The sequence below is a fragment of the Pseudorasbora parva genome, chromosome 25 (genome assembly GCF_024679245.1).
Source record: "Pseudorasbora parva isolate DD20220531a chromosome 25, ASM2467924v1, whole genome shotgun sequence".
Lineage (NCBI taxonomy): Eukaryota > Metazoa > Chordata > Actinopteri > Cypriniformes > Gobionidae > Pseudorasbora > Pseudorasbora parva.
Window position 1 is genome coordinate 23,893,544 of NC_090196.1, and position 21,703 is coordinate 23,915,246.

General features: G+C 38.1%; 1 protein-coding gene across 3 annotated transcripts in view; it reads left to right on the forward strand.

Annotated features, from left to right (window-relative positions):
* ntrk3a (neurotrophic tyrosine kinase, receptor, type 3a) overlaps positions 1–21,703 on the forward strand; it is a 338,706-nt gene that overhangs the window by 74,967 nt on the left and 242,036 nt on the right. The window contains exon 1 of one of the 3 annotated variants that reach the window (XM_067435677.1): positions 9,291–9,415. The exons of the other annotated variants lie outside the window; for them this stretch is intronic. The gene's annotated coding sequence lies outside the window, so the exon portion shown is untranslated. Of the gene's footprint in view, positions 1–9,290; positions 9,416–21,703 lie in introns of those variants that run through there. 3 annotated transcript variants of the gene reach the window in all.

Sequence of the window (21,703 nt, forward strand, 5' to 3'; positions counted from 1 at the left end):
ATAGCTGTCAGTCAAAGCCGAGTTTGCGCATTGCTGAAGAGGTCCTCTTGTTCGTCTGGATGCTCGATAAATCATTTAAAGGTGCCTGTGCGCTGTCGGCGAGCTTTCAATCACGCCACGCACATGCAGTTACGAGCAGACCCGGGGAGCTTCTCAATCACACGCTCTCAGCCGGCCTATTTCAACAACTTCTATGCATATGCGATCATAAGATCCTCCAGATGGGCTCCTTTACATTTCATGCCACGATCATGTGTGCTCTTGTGACTCATCTCCATCCTCCCACCACTCCAAAAACACACGCACGAGGCGCACAATCGCTCTCCCCCTCGTTGCGCTCTCAGGGCAGGGAGCACACGGCCTTGCCGAGGGAAAATACTGATGATATTGGACACAAACCGCGAGGTGCTCAAGTCTTCTGCGACGGCTGGAATGAAGGGTCGTGATGCCTCATGTTTGCTTGCAGTTTATAGCTCGCTTTGTGACACAGACAGGTCTGACCTCAGAGGTGGAGAATGCAGATTGTTTTCTGAAAACCATCCTTTTCGGTGCTACGATCCTACGCCTCCTCTCCTGCTGAGCCCTGTCGGAACTTGAATTGCATGGCATTGATTGGCCACCTCACAGCTGAGGCGCTCATCCATATTCGCTGACCATGTGTTTCACGCCATTCCAACATAGGCTCATGAAACCTTTTCAAAGACTGTGATGATCAGTGTTAGGGGTAGTAACTCGTTATAAGTAACTTGAGTTAAATGGTTAGTTCACCCAAAAATTTGATTTATGTCCTTAATGACCCTAATGTCGTTCCACACCCGTAAGACCTCAGTTCATCTTCGAAACACAGTTTAAGATATTTTATATTTCGTCCGAGAGCTGTTCTGTTCTTTAAATGAAAGTGGATGCACACTATACTTTCCATGTCCAGAAAGGTAAGGAAAAAAGCATCGGAAATACATTTTAGTCCAAAAATAACAAAAACTACAACTTTATTCAGCATTCTTATCTTCTGGGTTTGTTTTCAATCCTCAAATTTAAGATTCGAACGGTTATGAATAAGCGTATTGATTCATGATTCAGAATCATTTTTATTACCTTTCTGGACATGGACATTATAGTGTGCATATACTTTCATTGAAGGAACAGAAAAGCTCTCTCAGTAAAAAAAGGGGGCGGCAGTGGCTCAGTGGTTCATGTAGGTTGTCTACAAACCAGAAGTTTGGTGGTTCAATCCCCGGTTCCATCTGACCAAGTGTCGAGGTGTCCATGAGCAAGACACCTAACTCCAGCTGCTCCCGATGAGCTGGATGGCGCCTTACATGGCTGTTATCGCCGTCGGTGTATGAATGGGTGAATGTGAGGCAAAATGTAAAGCGCTTTGGATGGCCATAGGGTCTGTTAAAAGCGCTATATAAATGCAGTCCATTTACCATTTACTAAATATAAAATATCTTAAACTTTGTTCTGAAGATGAACGGAGGTCTTACGGGTGTGGAATGACATTAGGGTGAGTCATTAATGACATCAAATTCATTTTTGGGTGAACTAACCCCCTTTAAGTAATCAGATTACTTTTTTAAGTAACTATTAAAGTAACACATTACATTTAAATTTACTACAACATATCTGTTACTGTTACAAATGTGCAACACAAGTTACAACACAACACAAGTGAGTAAATGCACATTGTGTGTACTGTGTGAACATTATGGCTATTGTAATTTTAAAAATAAATGTGAGCAGGCATCTACTTTCTCTTAAAAAGAAGCAGATTCAGTATTACTCAAAATTAATAAAAACAGTGAAATGCAATCTCAGAATATTCCACAAAACTGCAATAATATAATGTATTAAATTATACAGATATACTTTATGCATTTAATTGTATTAACCAATGTCTTTGCTGCTGACCTTCAAACCACTTCAGTCATACTAAGCAAAAAGGGCAAAAAGGAAAAATATTGCTGAAGTAAGCGTTTTGAACTTTCTTCTCCTGCATCTTATTCTTCTTCAATCCCGAATGGCAGAACAGCTGAAAGGTTATTTTAACTACGGTGTGAATTTGCATTTCTTTCAACCTGAGGCTTATTCATTTCACTTTTGGTGTGAAAGTGCCTTTATGTTTTCCAAAAATAGAACTTTTGTTGTTATTAAAAAACTAACAAGCAAGCCCAGCCCAGGTGAGAAAAATGAGCACATAAATAATTTAATGCATAAAACTAATCATAAAAACAAACTAAAACTAACTAGTAACTTTTAAAATTAGTAACTTTTTTACGCAATATTGTAATACATTACTTTTAAAGTAACTTTCCCCACGTTAACTTTCCACTGTTATTATTAAAATCATAATTGTAGCAATGTTTTTATTTTATTTTTATTTTATTTTAACATACATTTATATTTCTATGGGTTGTGCATTAAATTAGAGAAAATGTGTAAAAATGTTTTGAGTGTTTGTAATACAACGGCTAATTTGACATCTTGTTCTCCTCTGTCCACTATAATCAATCTCTCAACATGTTTTTAAGTTACACATTAGCTCAGGCTACAATTCTCACTATTAACTAACTGTTAACTATGGCTTTTGCCTCAATAAACTCATAATTACAGCTTACAAATAGCTAGTAAGTTACTTGTTAATTTAGGTATTGGGTAGGAATTAGGTTTGATTAAGGGATGTAGAATATTGTCATGCATAATAAGGCATTAATATCTACTTTATCAACACATTCTCACACCCAAACTCGTCACACCCAAGTGACACTTGGTCACTACCGGTATTTAACGCACAGGTTACCCCTTTAGCATCACAGGGTGCTCCATTTATTTTAGTTGTTTGCCCAATGCGTCAGATCAAGAGGCATTTAATGCTTTAAATTTGTAAAAGTAGACATGATTTTAAGAATATTTATAGGCTACTTTATATTTTGGAGCAATTAACCTCACTCCCACCCTAAACCTATCCACTTCTCAACAATAAAAAACTACAGTAACTACAATAAATCTACAGTCACAGCTTATAGTCACAGTTGTTGCAAAAACTGACCAAAAACAGCATTTGGAATTGCATTCCAAGTCTTCTGAAGTCATATGATATTTTCATGTAAGAACAAAGTTGATATTAATCACTAAATGTTTTAATTGCTGAAATGATGATCCCGCCGCTCCGTGAACGCACACACTCAGTCAGTCAGTCAGTCATATCTCATTCAAAAGATACACCCGACTCTTTAATATGACGCAATCTGTCACGAGACACACGCGAGCTAATGACGTTTTACAATCAAAGCTGATGTAATGACGCAATTTGTCAAGAGAAATACGAGAGCCGATGCAATTTCATTATCAAAGCTGACGTAACATTTGTTCAGGTGGCCATTTTTGATTGTGTGCATGATCTTCGGGCGGATGGAGATTGCTTTTGGGGATTTTCTTCACACAAATCAGTCATTGGCCTCGGAACACTTGGAATATTTTTACTTTTTGAATAAATTGTGGCTGCAGTTGTATCTGGTTATTAGTTTTATATCATACAATACACAAATGGGTAGGTTTAATGATGGGATGGGGTTGGGTTACGTGTTCAAACATGTCTAAATAGCGTAAATAAAAATAAATAAATGTAATAAAAGTATGCTGGCTGATTAATTTGAGAATCACACTCCAACATGTCATAATGGCAAAATCATAACCATGCCCAACGCGTGCGTCTGTGTAGGACGGCAAATGTTTCTCATTGAAGTCAATAGAGCACCCTGCGCTTCGAAAAATTATGCTAAAGGAGTACCCTGTGCGTTAAAAAGTGACGCTGAGGGCTCCTTACCAAGCAAGAAAGTGTTGGCTTTATAAGTACTAATAAACAGCCAATATTCCTAGTAATTTTCATGCTAATAAGCTAAAAATAAACTAGTTAAAAATGAGAATTGGACCCTGAACTAAAGTGTTTTTTTTTTTCTATTGGAAAGTCATAGAAATGCTGTCATGGATTTTTTTTATTTTTATTTTTTTATTTTTTTTATTTTATTTTTGGCTTTTGGAGCGAACGGGCACACACAAAAATATATTTGTTGTGTTTTCTGTTCACCACTATAGAGGTTTACCCAACTATGGTGACTTCTGCTTCTGAGAACCCTGAAAATGCAGATAGGCTGCATTGGAAAAAAGTGCTTCTACATATTTGCAAACCTCCAATACCTACACTGTCAGAAAAAAGGTACATTTCTGTCACTGGGGCGGTACCCTAAGCTACAAAAGGTACTAATATGTACCTTTAATGTTCTACTATGTACCTTTAAGGTACTAATATGCACTCTTAAAGTACTAATATGTGCCATTTAGGGGTGAGTAAGGTACAAAGATGTACCTTTTCACTTTTGTACCTTAGGGAACCGCCCCAGTGACAGCAATGAACCTTTTTTTCTAAGAGTGTATACACACAATTATCTGCATTTTCCAGCTGAAATGAACAATAGAGGCTGGTTAGAGTAGTTGGTTAGAGTAAATAACCAACAACTTTAATTTCACGCATATTATGGTTACAGGTTACAAATGTTTGTTTGCGGAGCTTCTTGCATACTGTTATGATCCCAAAACCCTTTTACCATGCATGATTTGTAAACTAATACATTTTGACATTTGCATCACATAACCAGCTCCATATGCAAGTTTTTTTTGTTTGTTTTTTTTGATGCGGTAAACTTCCTCGCAAGCTCAGCCGGTACACGTTGCACTTTTGATTCGGAGTGTTTGGATATGAGTTGTGAAACATTAGTCACCATATAAAATGGTATGGTCGCTTCAGCAAATCCGCGTCTGCTTTTGTTAACACTGTCGGTTAGGTTTAGTGTAGGTGGTACATTATTTTCAAATGTAAGAGAGCATTAAAGAGGTCCTGAATTGAGGAATCAACTTTCCCTTGAGTTTTTGATAAAAGGTCATGGTGATATAAGGATATCCTGTAAGTTTCAGAGCTTAAAACTTCCTGGTTAGTTAAAGAAAAGCTTTTATAGACACCAGGCCCAGCAAACGATTGATATCAGACTATGCCACACCTTGACATCAGAGTGTGGTGAAAGAAGAACAACGCCTGGTTCTATAGCCCCGCCTTGGACTCGTGCCTGACATGACACAGGCCTACATAGAGCTAAACCGGATCCAGCTAAACAATAAACATGCAGAATAAGCTTTATTTGGATAGATTCCATTATTATGAATGCATGGATGAACTTTATTTTTAATGAATGTCCACACTAAACATTTCAATGACTGTATTTGTAGACATAATGAGATTACATGAATGAATAAAGCAACACACTAATGGGAGTAAAATGTTTTTATATGTGATAGTATTGCATTGTTACAGATCGTTTGATGTCTATTGATTAATGTGTACATATCTAGCTGAACATACCTTAGCACGCTGTCACAGGCTGGAGAATCCTTTATTTGAGGTCAGACTCGGACATGTACTCGCAAAGCCCGAAGTCCCTGCCGACGCTTCAATCATTTTAAGTAGTGAAATTACAATCCTTTCTGGATGTTGTTCAGTGTTGACTTGATATTTGAAGGAAAAAATACAATCGCAGCAGTTTTGAACAGTGAGGCTTGTGCACGTGTGTGTACGGTTCGCTGCTATATCCACCGATCGGGTGGGTCAAGTAATAAAAAAATTACATTCCAATAAAACGCGGGTGGAGGAGTGAGAAATCATTTTGTTTGCTTGATAAAGATATTTTGCGAGCCCTGTGGGCATTTTATTCCGTTACTCTTTCCTCACACGCTTTCAAAACAATCTCTCACATGTACTGACAGGGGAGCTGAAGCTCATTAAATATGCAAATCTTATCCAATCCTAGCCGTGGCCATTTATTTCCAAGTCTTCAGTGTGGCACGCCCATAAAACAACGAGTATTCCAGGAGAGAGCCTCAAAATCAGGGTAGAAAATAGTCTATTACTTATTCATTGTGATGTTTTTGAATGTAAAAAACACGTTAGCGTCATAAGATGACCTCATACAACAGTATAAAAAAAAAGGAAAAAAGCCAGAATTTCCTTGATACGGACAACAGTCAACATAATAAAACGTTGCCAGATTCAAGTTTACATATTTTGGATCAAATTAAATGTGCCAAATTCTTTACAGTGTATATCAATTTTAATGTAGTTTTAATTTATTTAGTTAGTTATTTTAGTACAAAAAAAAATCTTCCTCTATTTTTCTCTATTCCCTTCCTAATCTAGCTTATGCTACTCTGAGTAATGTCCAAAACTTGTATTTAAAGCACTTTTTGCCTTTCTTCGCCTCTTCATGACGGATTGCTTCCTGTACTCCTCAGTTGTAAGTCACTTTGGATAAAAGCGTCTGCTAAATGCATAAATGTAAACTAAAAAGAAAATATGAAATTTTGCATTGGATCAAGCTGAAATAAAAAACTGTATGTAGTCAACTAAAATGCCTATTAACGGCATGTGTACCGCAACAACCCAGTCTCGTGACACTCATTCACAAAATTGCCACCAGGTGGCGCAAAAGGACAGTTGGCTAAATTGTTCAGTAAGGTAAGTTTTGGTGTGTTTATTTTATTTCAGTTATCTTCATTTTATTACATGTAACGAAAAAGTTTGTCATTGTTTTGGTTTTGACATTTCACTTTGAATGGGTCGCAAAACGTGCAAGAAGCAGCGTAATATCTCTCTGCAGAAATGTCACCGAAGGTGCGTATTTCCAACGAGCCTGGGCTGATTTATTTAAATTCACATTTATTAAACGAGATCAAATCAATAAGATCAGCTTGTGCTTTTATTGCAGTCCTAATTAAGCAGTTTGAGACTAGGGAGGGTTTCGCTGGCAGAGACAGGGCGCATTTGGCCGCTAGTACGACAACAGAAGGACCGCGCGCGTCTGTGTTTGCAACATGCACACATCGCTGATCTGTTGAACTCATTAAAACTGACGTTTATTAATTTCAAAGGCCTTTTGAACCTCATAAAAAGACAATTGAGTGTTTGAGTAGTGTTCGATGATCGGTGCCCTCTCATTTCCTATTACGGCAGCTGGTCTTCAGCGGTGAATAAATTCATGGAGATTTGTGACATTCTGCGGTAAATGTGTTTCTAGAGCTGGCTCGGTGCATCTTACCATCATTTATTTTTTTAACAGCTCTAAGAGGCCCCGAGTCTTTAATGAGGATTAAACAATGTCATATGCTCTGACTAATGAGAGCATTTTTACACTTTTCTTTGATTTCTCTGGCTTGAAACGGTAATTGGGTTTAGTGTTAATCTAAAACATTAACTACAGCCGAACGGGGCTCTTCGGCCAGGAGAACGCTAATGCCAGCTCTCATTTCCAATCTGTAAAAATCACAATGACATTGGACATTGCATATATTAGCTTCACCAGAGGCCAGCCGGCGTTTGAAGTGGGACTTCAAATAAATCACGGCCCACTAGGCACAGAGACAACCAACAAGCACGACTATGGTGTCTGACACGTTATTAGACTTAAAAGTGACTAAAGAGCAGCTTTGTTAGCATTGACAAACCCATCTCGGAAATTGGAGAGAAAGTGAAAAATAGTAAGGCTAGTGTGCTGCTTAGCGCGGCTATTTAGCTTACTGACACTGCAGTGTAGCATTAGCATGCCTTCATGCTAGATTTCTTTGAGTATGGTGCATAAGGGTACATAGATGGGGGAAAAGGAAGGTTTGTCATTATCAAGTTGCACTTTTGGAAATCCATTTTTTTTTTTTTTTTAAACCTGAATCTGTGAAAGTGTGTGTTCCCTGTGAAAAAGTTCTCGTAATTGTATTGAATGTGCACTTGTGTACTTTAAATCTTAAAGGTGCAGTGTGAATTTTAGCGGCATCTAGCAGTAAGGTTGCGAATTACAAATCCTCACCCCTCCCTTTCGAAGCAAATAGAGAAGCTACGGTGGCCGACACAGGACAAAGATGTTGTCGTCTATGACAGCAGAGAGTAGCTAGCGTTCTCTCGAGTTCTCTCTCTGTCTCTCTTTTTTTTTTTGCTGGTATTAGTGCATTGGAATTTTTCTGAGCAAAGCTTTTAGTGTCAGCATTATAAATAAATAAAAAACCCAATAAGAACAAAATAAATAATAATAATAAAGAGAGCTATCAAGGCTGTACATACCATTAATAAACACTAAGAAAGTACAAAAAATACACACTATTCAGTGGCACACACGCTATATAAAACTGTTAGTATCATATGAGAATATTTTTGCACATTTTGCAGTTTACTTTGTCCTGACAAACGTAAACAAACGATACATATGACCAAGAAACTGAGATAAAAAGTCTCATAACAGATACATAAATGGCTTACAAGCATAAACTAACTTAGCATTCTCTAGTCTATATTACAGAGATGCCTTGTGATCGTAGAAGTGAGAGACATATTTTCCCCTTCTGTTAAGTCATTTTCCATCAGTCTGACTATGGTATATACAATATAGTGTCCATGGATGGGAGATCAGATTCATCATCTCTGCAGTCTTTATAACCTTTTGGAGAAGCTTCCTCTCTGCCTGGGTGATGCCAGTATAACGCCTCTCACAGTTCAATATGCTTTCGCTACTTCCTATGTCGTATGCTGTGTCACTAACGTTTTTTTTTTTCTTTGTAGCTTGAATACGGCTGAAGCTAGGTATTTATAACGTGTTAAATATGGATATTTTTCAAATTAGAGCTGGGCAATATGGCCAAAAAAATCTTATCTTGTTTTTTTTTTTTTTGGTTGAATGGTGATACACTGTATATATCTCGGTATTTTCAACGTTTTTCTATTTGGATAAAAAATATTTATTATAAAAAATATTATATATATATATATATATATATATATATATATATATATATATATATATATATATATATATATATATATATAATTTTTTTTCACATCCTGTCCAATGATGTCCTAAAAACAATGTTGATATTGAAGACTATAAACCAATACAGTGAATGCAATGTAGGTTATGCAATATATTATGTGCAAATTGGGGGTTTACAATTTAAAAACAAAAAGAATAATTTTGTTTTTAAATTCACTAAACTAAAACTGAAAACGATATAGCATCCTATATTACCCCGTTATAATGGTCATAAAAATATACTTACTTGTAGGTTTAAAATTCCACATATGCCACATTTATTGTCCCACAAGAATTTTAGAAATATGTAACGTAACGTTATGCTTTAGTCAGAATTATTGCGTTCATATTCTACTGCGTTCCGTCTGTTTGGCGCTCATGCACGCGGCGGCGCTCGTACCGGAAACATAAAGTTTAGCGGAGATTTACCTTTAGACGGCTCGTGTTCTCCGGACAGCAAAATTGACATATTTGCAGGACTTTCTAACATTTACAGATGAAGAATATACCTGTGAGATGTAAGTTATGCACTGAGGAAAAAAGCACCACATTTCAAACGCATTAGGCTACAGCGCAAGTATTTATCTGTCAGTCAGCACAAGAAACAACGTCTGTCAGGGCAGCCTGCTTTAAACTATACATGTTAACTATATATTACCAGTTATTTTGAAGCCCTTAATATAAAGCATGTGTCATGTTAAGGACAAGTTGTATCATGCACTTTCCCTGCATCAGCTCAATTCTGCTTAGGCCTAATGTTAACTTACTCCGCTGTTTTCAGATGCGTTCATATCAATCAACTACAGTAGACTATATTGATATAGAGGCCTACACACGGTTGCCTCATTCCATATCGTCTCTAAAAAATATATCAATATATTGTACAAACTTGATATACCACCCAGCCCTAACACAAATACATGGCTTTTCACATGGTCCTTCTGCCTCCCAGTGCCGTGTAGATTACTTTTATAATGCATGGATGCACTTTTTTGGGCTCCCATTCACTGCCATTATAAAGCTTGGATTAGCCAGGACATTTTTATTTTTTATTTTAACTCCGATTGTATTCATGAAAGAAGAATATCATATACACATAGGATGGCTTGAGGGTGAGTAAATCATGAAGTTAGTTTCTTTTTTTGGTGAGCTATCCCTTTAATACCGAGTGTAAACGGGGTGTAACCTCTGTGGAGTCAGTTTGCTTTAGCTGTATTCTGTCAATTTATGTTTCTACCCTTGTGCCATGATGTCTTTGTGATGGCTTTTACTGTTGAAGCAAATTGATGGCATTTATGATATCATAATGCAGTTTCATATTACAGTCCTGTTTACAGCCAGTAGCTTCCAGAATACTCTCACGGATAAATATGAAAGTGTTATTTCAAGCGTTATGATCTGGCTTTGCTTTAAAAGCTTTGTTACATCGAGGTTTCAAGATAACCGACTTTGGCTTGCACACTAACATGCGAATGCGATACAAATCTCATAAAAGACCCAAAAGATGTGAGACCTGGAGATGAAATATGCCGTTCTCAGCTCATAAAGCCCAATCATGAAGCTATAAAGTCTAATATTTAAAGGGTACGGCAAATAACTTCCCTCAGAAGGGCTGACTTAAGTTTCTCTTTCAATCGCTATTTATCTGCCCTCGCAGATGGGAGGTACTTGAAACCCATTATTTTACGCTAAGCAGTGGCAGCCCCTTTATTTTCTTTCTGCCGGGCTCATGTGGCCTGGCGCCAGAAGGATATGATCCCCTATTTTCTCCTGACAGCGCGGCTCTAGTGGCATGCCATGCTCTGGACTATTTCAGCATTAACAGAAATGCTGATGACAACATGAGCCCATCTTAATCCAGTTTGCAAGTGTGTTACACATCTTAATTCGGCCCAGACCTGTAGCCTGCACTGACTGAACTATAACCGACCCACCCAGGAAGACACATCAATGTCCTGCTTTTTTTGGATCCTCAGGTGGCTGAGGTCATTTTAGCCACCTGAGGATCCAAAAGAAAAGAAGGACATTGCTCTTGATCTGACTCAATGTCTTGTAGGCTGATGTGAATTTCTGCTTGTGAGCTTAATAATACACTGCATGGCAAAACAAGTCGCTATTTGGATTTAAAATAGGGAAATGTCTTAGCAGGACAAGCCAGACTCACATCAAGATGTTTGGTCTGGAAACTCACCATCGACAGGGCTCAACCCAAGGAGTGGGATAAACGGTTGTCTTTCAAATTCCCTCTGCACGGCGTGCACACAATTGGATAGCGCTACAACCAACCAGAGCAACGAAGGTGAAGCAGAGCTAGTTGAAGCTAGTAAACATGTGAAGATTAAACTTTCGCTGTATCTGGTTGGCAAAACTCCGAACACATCTTCCCTTTTTAAGAATGACTTCAGTGCCGTTCTTTGTTCTTTTCTCAGAGAAAAGCTTAACTCCAAGTCTTCCAGAGTCGCGGTCAAAGATGATTCAAAAGACCGCTGTTCGCCAGTTTCTGTGTTTACCATAGACAATAAAAGAAATGTGTTTACTAGAAGCACGCAAGCGCAACTTTACCGTCATTTTTAGGGGTGGAACGGTACATAAAACTGACGGTTCGGTACGGATTCGGTAAAGCAGTTTTACAAAATTGCTTTTAATTTATTAAATTAAGCAGTGGTTTACTGAAAAAAATTTCTGTCCTTAAAGGTCCCGTTCTTCGCGATTCCATCTTTCAAACTTTAGTTAGTGTGTAATGTTGCTGTTAGGGCATAATACCTGTAAAATTATAAAGCTCAAAGTTCAAAGCCAAGCGAAGAATGGTATCTTTAAATTCATTAGTAAACTATATAGGGATCCCTTACTTACACATAATAATAAGGTGGTTAACAACACAGCCCAACTATTAGCCCAAATTCAGTTATTTATTTTTTAGAACACTCATATGCTTCACTTAAGGCAGTTTTTGCACTTCTAAATCGAATTATAAATATATTTTTCTCTCCAATTGAAATATAATCATTTAAACACACTGTCGGTCATTTTTAGCCTGGATGCCAGCCGAATTTAGCCCCGCCCACAATTTTTTTAGGTCGGGCAGTTCGGTCTGGCCTCGCTTCCTTGAGGAGTAATTATCTCCAAACAGAAACTGTTCGGACCAATGAAATCATCAGGACGGGCTTTAGACGATGACGGACAGATGATAAACAGTAAGGTAATCATGCACATCATCAAAGGCGCTTGGATTATATTTGTTCGGATCCTAAACGGAGAGCTTGTTTGTATATGCATTCACCTTCACAATTTCTCTCAGAAATGATGATCATGTTGGGTAAGTACTCTGTGTATCATTAAATTCTTTTATTTTTTTACAACACCAGCAAAGATTGTTTATTCCAGCGTGCGTGCAGACAGAGTTGCCAAGTTTTTACAACAAAACCCACCAACTACTAGCCCTAAACTATAGCTTCTTGGGGGATTCTCCGGGGGAAAATGGCGTTTGGGGGGTAAAATGTGTGTTATTTTGACAAGATTGCCTGCTAAAATTCGCACTCATGGGTCTATATAACACATAATATTTGCTTCAACCCGCGGACATAGAAAACAACCTGCGGGGGGAAAAAACGCGGACTTGGCAACACAGTGCAGTTGAGCTCTGTTGACATTTGACAATGCATCGCGTCGTTGCTCTGATTGGTTGTAGGTCTATTTAATTGATGGCTTTCCTGGTTTGGTTGAAACGCCCCATAATCACAGCCCAATGGAGCAGTTTCAGACTCATATTCTGACTAGAATTGAGTATGACCACTTCAGTCTAGGTCATTTTGATATATATGGCTAATATAATAAATATATCAGCTACTATAGGTCATATATTCAGTGAGATTTGATTTCTCTAGCGAACTCTCAGCTGTGGACACTGAAGGACTTCTGAGGTAAATGTGATGCTACGGGACATTGTGCTCAAACTATTTTATCATCTTTCCATGGTTGAAACACTGATTTAGCGATTATACAAAATACGTTGCAGTAAGTTGTAATGTATCCTCAACATTCCTCAAGATATTAATTCATGTTTATTCTTTAGAAAGAGATGATCGTGGTCACTCGCGTGACACACCGCCGATTGAACTGACGCGCCTATAATGTCACTTCACATTAAAGAGCATCAAAACAGCATTTATCGTTTGAATTTCGTGATAAAATGGGACTGAATTCTTCATATGTTTGTTTGGGAACTCGGATTGAAGTGCGATTCGCACTTAAAAAAATCAGATTGTTAACTGTTAAAGATTGCATTTAACCTTTCTGGTACACACGTGCACCGAACCAAAAGCCCTGTATCAAAACGGTTCGGTGCGAATACGTGTACCGTTACACCCCTAGCGATTATGTTAAGCCCCGCCCACCGACTCTATGATTGGCCTGACTAGAGTTTGGTTTTTACTGCTCAGAAGTGTGTTGAAAATGGCTAGACGATTAATTTCTTAAACAACCATGTAGGAAGACACATCATGGCCATATTCCCAGATCTTGACCTAAAATGTACGCACCTCTTTATGGAAATAAATGCTGTGATGTTATTTCCATCAAGAGGTCCATCAGTTTTTGGTCAAGATCTTGTATTGACAATGCAAGAGTCCTGCACTCAAAGATTTATGGACCCAATTCATGTGTAAATGATTCTTCATGCTCCCTCACAACCATTCTTTCACAGTTTGAGCATGATTAATCTTGACATTGTCATCCTGGAATATGGCCATAATGTGTCTTCCTACATGGTTGTTTAAGAAAGGAAAAGCTACACACTCCATCAGTTAGGGTTAGAAGAACTGTTGCCAAACAGATAACATGCTAGAAACATAATGATCACAGCAATAATTATCCAATCATAGATATTTACGTATTTAATATGATTCATATAATATAATACACTGCCCGGCCAGAAAAAAAGTTGCTGTTTGAATTTAAATAGGCAAATTCTTAAGAGTCTGTGATCCTTATTGCAGTGATTATTATGTTTCAAGCATCTTATATGTGTGGTAACAGTTCGTCTAACCCTAATTGATGGAGTGTGTAGCTTTTCTTAAACAACCATGTAGGAAGACACATCATGGCCATATTCCCAGATCTTGACCTAAAATGTACGCACCTCTTTATGGAAATAAATGCTGTGATGTTATTTCCATCAAGAGGTCCATCAGTTTTTGGTCAAGATCTTGTATTGACAATGCAAGAGTCCTGCACTCAAAGATTTATGGACCCAATTCATGTGTAAATGATTCTTCATGCTCCCTCACAACCATTCTTTCACAGTTTGAGCATGATTAATCTTGACATTGTCATCCTGGAATATGGCCATAATGTGTCTTCCTACATGGTTGTTTAAGAAAGGAAAAGCTACACACTCCATCAGTTAGGGTTAGAAGAACTGTTGCCAAACAGATAACATGCTAGAAACATAATGATCACAGCAATAATTATCCAATCATAGATATTTACGTATTTAATATGATTCATATAATATAATACACTGCCCGGCCAGAAAAAAAGTTGCTGTTTGAATTTAAATAGGCAAATTCTTAAGAGTCTGTGATCCTTATTGCAGTGATTATTATGTTTCAAGCATCTTATATGTGTGGTAACAGTTCGTCTAACCCTAATTGATGGAGTGTGTAGCTTTTCTTAAACAACCATGTAGGAAGACACATTATGGCAATATTCCAGGATGACAATGTCAAGATTCCTCATGCTCAGATTGGGAAAGAATGGTTGTGAGGGAGCATGAAGGATACTTTTCACTCATGAGTTGGCAATTGAAAGTCTTTGGGATGTGCTGAAGGACACTTGACAGAGTGCTGGACTCTTGCATTGTCAAAACAAGATCTGGACCAAAGTTAGATGCACCCCTTATGCAAATAACATCACAGCATTTATTTCCATCAAGAGTTCCTTTCATTTTTGGGGGGCCAGGCAGTGTATTGTGCTTTTGTGGGACTGCACATGTCCAATGTAAAGTACTCTCTAAAAGGGTTAGTTCACCAAAAAACCTGTCAATAATTACTTACCCTAATGTCGTTCGACATGCGTAAGACCTCCGTTTATCTTCAGAACACAGTTTAAGATATTTTATATTTAGTCAGAGAGCTTTCTGTTCCTCCATGGAATGTATGTACGGTATACTGTCCCAAAACATCATCAAAGTAGTCCATATGTGACGCCAGTTAGTTAATTAGAATCTCTTGAAGCATCGAAAATACATTTTCGTCCAAAAATTACAAAAACTACGACTTTATTCAGCATTGTCTTCTCTTCCGCGTTTGTTTTCAATCCGCAAACAAAGATTTGAACGGTTATGAATCGGCATATTGATTCATGATTCGGATTGCCAATGTCACGTGATTTCAGCAGTTTGACACGCATCGTGAATCAACACGATGATACTAAATATAAAATATCTTAAACTGTGTTCCGAAGATGAACGGAGGTCTTACGGGTGTCGCACGAGATTAGGTTAAATAATTATTGACAGAATTTTCCTTTTTGGGTGAACTAACGTTTTGAGCCCGGGATACACTGTTCCAGACGAAAGTCATCGTGAGACAATCGTGATGATTATTGTGATCGTGGCTCCTAATCGTGATCCTACGTCGCACAACGAGAGCGGTTCAAAGATGGCCGTTGTCAGAGTCTTGAGACCAAAGATAGCTTCCGGTCATTTTCTGACAGTGTCAGAAATTCAGCACGATCACCGCACAGTGTGTCTGCTGCTACGACCTACGTCTACTGACCAGCCAAAAAATGTGACATGGAGCTAAAACTTAATGCTTTCCTCAAACTCTTTTCCCTCGCCCTTTCGCCACGTCCTGTTTTTTCAGCACACATAAACTACCAAAGTACAATTCATCTTGCTCTTTTTGTTTACCAGTAGCGCATGCTGCGCATCATCGTACAGTCTACATACATGGCTTACCCAAGTTTAATAGATCCATGTCACAGTGTGATTTGCAGTTATCTATTAGATTCAGTATGATTTGTTCTGATCTTATAGGATTGCTAAAATCGTGCAGTGTATCCCAGGCTTTAAAGGTCCCGTTCTTCGCGATTCCATCTTTCAAACTTTAGTTAGTGTGTAATGTTGCTGTTAGAGCATAAATAATACCTGTAAAATTATAAAGCTCAAAGTTCAATGCCAAGCGAGATATTTTATTTAACAGAAGTTCCCTTTCAAAGCCTACAGCGAACGGCTGGTTTGGACTACACCCCTGCACTTCCTTCATGAATGACGTCACTAGAACCGTTTGTTGACTAACCCTCCGCTCACAAGAACACACAAAATAGGGGGCGTGGTCTTATTGCTCTCCCATGTGGAGAAGAGCGCGCATTCATTCAGCGCTTTTATCTCCCCGTTATGGTAAGAGGCGGGACCTTTCCAGGCAAAGTGCGCTAAACTGCTGTCCAATCACAACACTGGAAGCGCTAGCCCAATCAGAACTCGTTACGTGTTTCTGAAGGAGGGACTTCATAGAACAAGGAAATCATCAGGCCGTTTTTAGGACAGAGGAAACAGCGCTGTACAGATAAGTCAATTGTGTGAAAAATACTGTTTTTTTACACGCGAAACATGAACTCATGTTATATTGAACACTGTAAACATAATCAAAGCTTCGAAAACACGCGAAGAACGGGACCTTTAAGGACTATGATTGAGTCCTGGATAGAGACAGAGAAATTCTCGAGAAAATAACTTAACATTATGTAAAATTATGTGTAACATCTTGTGTAATTTATGAAAGACACAATGTCGTACAGGTTTTTGTAGTGACATGAGCGTGAGTATAGTTTCTGTTTTTGTGTGAACTATTCTTTTAATATAAACATCCATGAACCAGAATATTATTTTTTCTGTTGTTCTGCTGTCTGGCTGCACATACTTGAGCTTAAAGGGATTCACTTTATGATGAGGATTTTCCATTACACCATCAGTGTTTCGTAATTCATTACATGAAAAATAAGGAAAACACCTTTAGCAGAAACTATACTAATAAAACAGTTGAAGAAGAATGAAACTGGGTAACTCGATTAAGATGAAATACTATGGCAAAAACAAACTTGAGAGAATGAACCAGTGTTAATTTCGTTGACGAAGACTATGACGAAAAATATTCGTCAACTAACCCTTTTCACGGACGAAAACTAAATAAAAACTAAATAAAAAGTCAGATATGATGACGAAGAACGTGACGAAATATAACTGACACTTTAGTCAACGAATAAAAATGAGACGAAAATATATGGGAGGTATAAATGGAGAAGAGATCCAATCATAAGTACTCTTTTTGTGGGCCGTGTTGGGTAGAAATCCAATCAGAGCGAATCTTTGAGGATAGGTTGATCTATGCAGAAGCAGCCGAGCCATTTAAAAAAGCCGCGGCAAATGCACGCGCAACAGCTAAACAAACGCAGCAGCGGCAGTTACACAGAAAAGACCGAACAGAAATGTCAGAGGCAGGACGAAAACGAAGAATTGACATCTGGTCACATTTCACATATGAATCGCTGGGAAAAACACCACCAACTTGAAGAGACATTTACAGACGACTCATCCAGAAATACATGCCAAAGCACGCAGGCCAAGTTTATTTTAGCAGATAAACCACCGTGTTCCCGCTAGCTGCTAAACTTGGAATAAAATAGAAGCTAAAGAAAACCACGTCTGACCTGTATTGATTAGACCAGCGGTTCCCAACCGGGGTGCCGTGTAAAACGCACTTGCACCACGGTTCATCTCACATCTGATGATGACGCATCTTTGATATGGGTTGTAACTTGAAAATAATGCTTTATGTATGTTTCTGTCGATGGATAAACGTGCTGGCTCCTCAGTGATAGGCTACACTACAACAGCGATAATAAAAGAAAAACTGGCAAAACGGTTTCTCTTTGTAAACTGTGTTCAATGCATGAGTGCTGCCGTTTGTCCAGTCATTTCGCCGTCCTCACCCGGGTATATTCGCCAGAAGACGCGAATGAGAGCGCGCACGCGTCCCACAGCGCGCAAATATTCAGTTATCTTTCAAGTCTTGCGCTTGAACGGACAAACTCATACAAAAAGTATGTCAACATGTCCATCTTGTTAAGTATCCAAGCAGACATAGTCGGAATATGCCTTAAGAGGACTTTATACAGTCGAGAAAGACGACGCATTCCCCTGTCTTAAAGGGGCAGCAACCTTTAATGTCAAAGAAAATATAAGGACTCACTGCTCTTGATTGAATAGCTTGTGTAAGTTTAATAAGGATTAATCTTTCATTTAAACAGTTAATAGTTATTTTACATTGGATTATTTATTCTATTTCTCTACCTAAAACAAACATTATACCTACCTGAAAAACAGGAAATGAATTGTTCATTTTATCAGTATCTTTGCTCAATAGAATTTATTTGTGCTACTGCTTGTATTTAAGTTATTTGTTCTTATTTTCTTTATTTTTAATAGTCCTTTATTCTGTGAACATAGCAAATACCGAACCGTACTGAAACCGTGAACCTAAAACGTTATACAAACCGACCCGTGAGACTAAGACTAAAACTCTTATGATATTTAGTCGACTAAAACTAGACTAAGACTAAAAGATTTCAGATGACTAAAATGGGACTAAAACTAAATGGTGTGTTATTCATAAGACTAAGACTAAATCTGAATTTGCTGTCAAAATTAACACTGGAATGAACATGTTTGGAAGCGTCCACTTAGATCTTTTAGATGTATGCATTGAGTTGTCCTTATTTGATTTCTTTATTGATTGACAAGAGACAACCCTAACTAAAGTAAAGCATTTTTATGTTAACGCACCTTAAGGTTGTTTTTTTGTTGTTGTTTTTTTTACCAGAGCTGAGGTTTGTATATCCTGTGTTTAGCAAGATCTAATAGCATGCAAATATTCAAACAAAAGCAGTTTCCATGGCAACCATCTTTTAGTATTCTCTGCCCATAGTGACCCTGAACATTTAATGGAACTCTATGAATGAGATAAAGTTTCCCATTTATGGTTTTGAGGGTGCAGCTGTATTCCCAGGTGAAGCTTATTTTCTCACCATGTTTTCATAGATCCATTTTTTCCACACGTACAAAGCAATGGCGCAAATTATCATGGCGTCACAAGTGAGAATGCTTCCATGTTCTTCAGACAAGTGACTTAGAGTAATGACTTTCAGCAGTTCTATGGTTTTAATCTGTTCAACCAGAACTGGGTTCCACAAACTATTGTAATTTGGCAAATTCTCGTTACATATTGATGCTTGGTCACATTAATATGGGGTACTCCTTCAGCATAATTTTTCGACGGCCAGGGTACTCCATTGAACCCTTTGGCATCATACACAAACAAAAGTCCTGCATTATGCCCGAGCCCGACGGGCCCCGACTTTTATACGCCCCTAGGGCCGGGCTTCAGGCCAATTTTCACGTCATACCTAAAACGCGGGCTGGGCTTCGGGCCTTTTTTTAGGCTTCTCCTTCGTTTTATATTTATTTTATTAATTTAAAGGAACAATTAGATGTTCTGCGCTGGTGGAAACAACACGAGACCATGATAGCTAATGCGACTGTCAAGACATGGCTCGCACAGTGTTCAGTGTCCACGCCAGCAGCAGCACGCATTTCTTCAGCTGCTAGAGTTATGGCCTTTTTACCTTCATTCATTTTCTCTGACCAGTTATCTATCTGATTGCGAAATGACCAGGAGTAGGCCTAAATGCCTTCCGAGATTCTTTCGAGACGTAGCCTATTTAATTCCAATCACTAAACAAATCAATTCATAAGGTGGAATGAAAGCATTTCAGACTAAACGGGACAAAAGTAAATGTCTCTGATTGTTTAAACCACATGTATAAATTTTACTCCTCGCAAACGGTTAAAAAATAAACGTGTGAGAGTGTTATGTTGTAGTCAGATAGATATGATGGTGCTACTGCAACACGCATCGCCGCAAATGAGTAAAGCAAGCCAATGCAAATGGCCGCAAATGAAACTTAAAATAAGTCTTAGATGCTCAAAAACACAATCATCTTCAGTAATGAATGAGACTAAAAGACCTTACCAGTGCTTAGGTCGCTCTTTCTCATATTGCGGTCTGAATTTGAAATGAGCTGCTGAATAAAATACATCTTGAATCTTTTGCCTTTGTTGCTGTATACTTAGTTAAATGAACATATACCGCAGAAATTGAAGATCAGATTTATATTCATTTTGCGTAGGTGTAGGGTATAAGACCACCTGCATGTTCTTATTTTATTTTTATTTGTTTAGATTGTTTAGCTTGTTTCGTTTGCGAGAGCCGCGAGCAGTATCAGCCTGCCTCAGCTAGTCACAAATGCCTTTTACTGTGGAGGTAATATTATAGTAGGCTAAATTAACTAACATTGTGATGCTTGAAGTGTTTTATATCTATGGATTTTATTATAGGCAAGACAAGAGTTGCTTTGAGAGGCTAAATTAAACATGCGGTTAACTCACTGGCGGCCGCTGGTCACTTGGTCGTCACTTAAAAAAATTTAAACTTTAATTTAACAAACAAAAAATGCTCTAAACATTTTTCTAAATTAACTTAATAAAGAAACTAAACGAAATATACTACTTTGTATATACTACAACTACTTTGACATTAAAAACAAAACTGAACTATTTTAATGACTGCAACAATTAAAAAAACAAACAAACAAACAAACAAGCAAACCACAGGCTCCAGTCAGACTCAGGCAGATAATTTTAATAAGTGCTGTAACACAGACGCATTGTTATCGTCATGATGAAATTATATATTAGCTTATGATTTTGCCATTATGACATGTTGGGGTGTGTGGGAAGGAGTGGGGTATAGAAATCATAAAATCATGTCTACTTTTACAATTATGCAAAGAATCTTGATCTGACGCATTGGACAAACAACTGAAATCAATGCAGTAAACGAATGACACTACCCTGTGCATTGAAAATGTACGTAGATGTGTGCTGACCGCTGAGTTGAGAGTGAGAACGTGTTGCCTCTACCTAAACTCTCTACTTCAGAGCTACATGCCCTCCAGAAGCTTGCGCTCTGCAAGTAAATGGCGCCTTGTGGTGCCATCCCAAAGAGGCAGAAAATCACTTTCACAGACCTTAACCTTGACTGTTCCAAGCCGGTGGAACGACCCGCCTATCTCACCCTCAGCTGCTGACTCTTTAACCATTTTCGAGAAACAAGTGAAGATGCATCTTTTTCGTCAACACTTGACCCATTAAATTCCATTGATCAACGTAAAGTGACCGTTAAGAATATTTTTATTTATTAAATTGATAGTTAACCAAAAAAAATGAAAATTTGATGTGTATCTGCTCCCCCAGGGCATCCAAGATGTAGGTGTGTTTGTTTCTTCAGTAGAACACAAATGAAGATTTTTAACTCCAACCCTTGCTCGTATAATGCATGCCAATGGGGTGTATTTCTATGAGAGTAAAAACACATAGACATACGAATCCATATTAAACCCTGCAACTCATGACGATTCATTGTCTTAAGACACGAAGCGATTGGTTTCTGCGAGAAACTGAACCGTATTTATTTTTTTACCTCATGGCAGACGAATCTCATGTAATATTCCCAACGCCATTACTTCCGCCAAAGATGGTCAAAACCGGGCGTGATCACTTGTCCCTTTAAGCTCTAATAATGTTACTGCCTGGTATTTTTAGTGCATTTCCTGCAAACATGGAAAACAAATAAAGGGTCTCAATAAAATGTGTCACATGGTTAGTGCAAATTGTAACATGACCAGAGCAG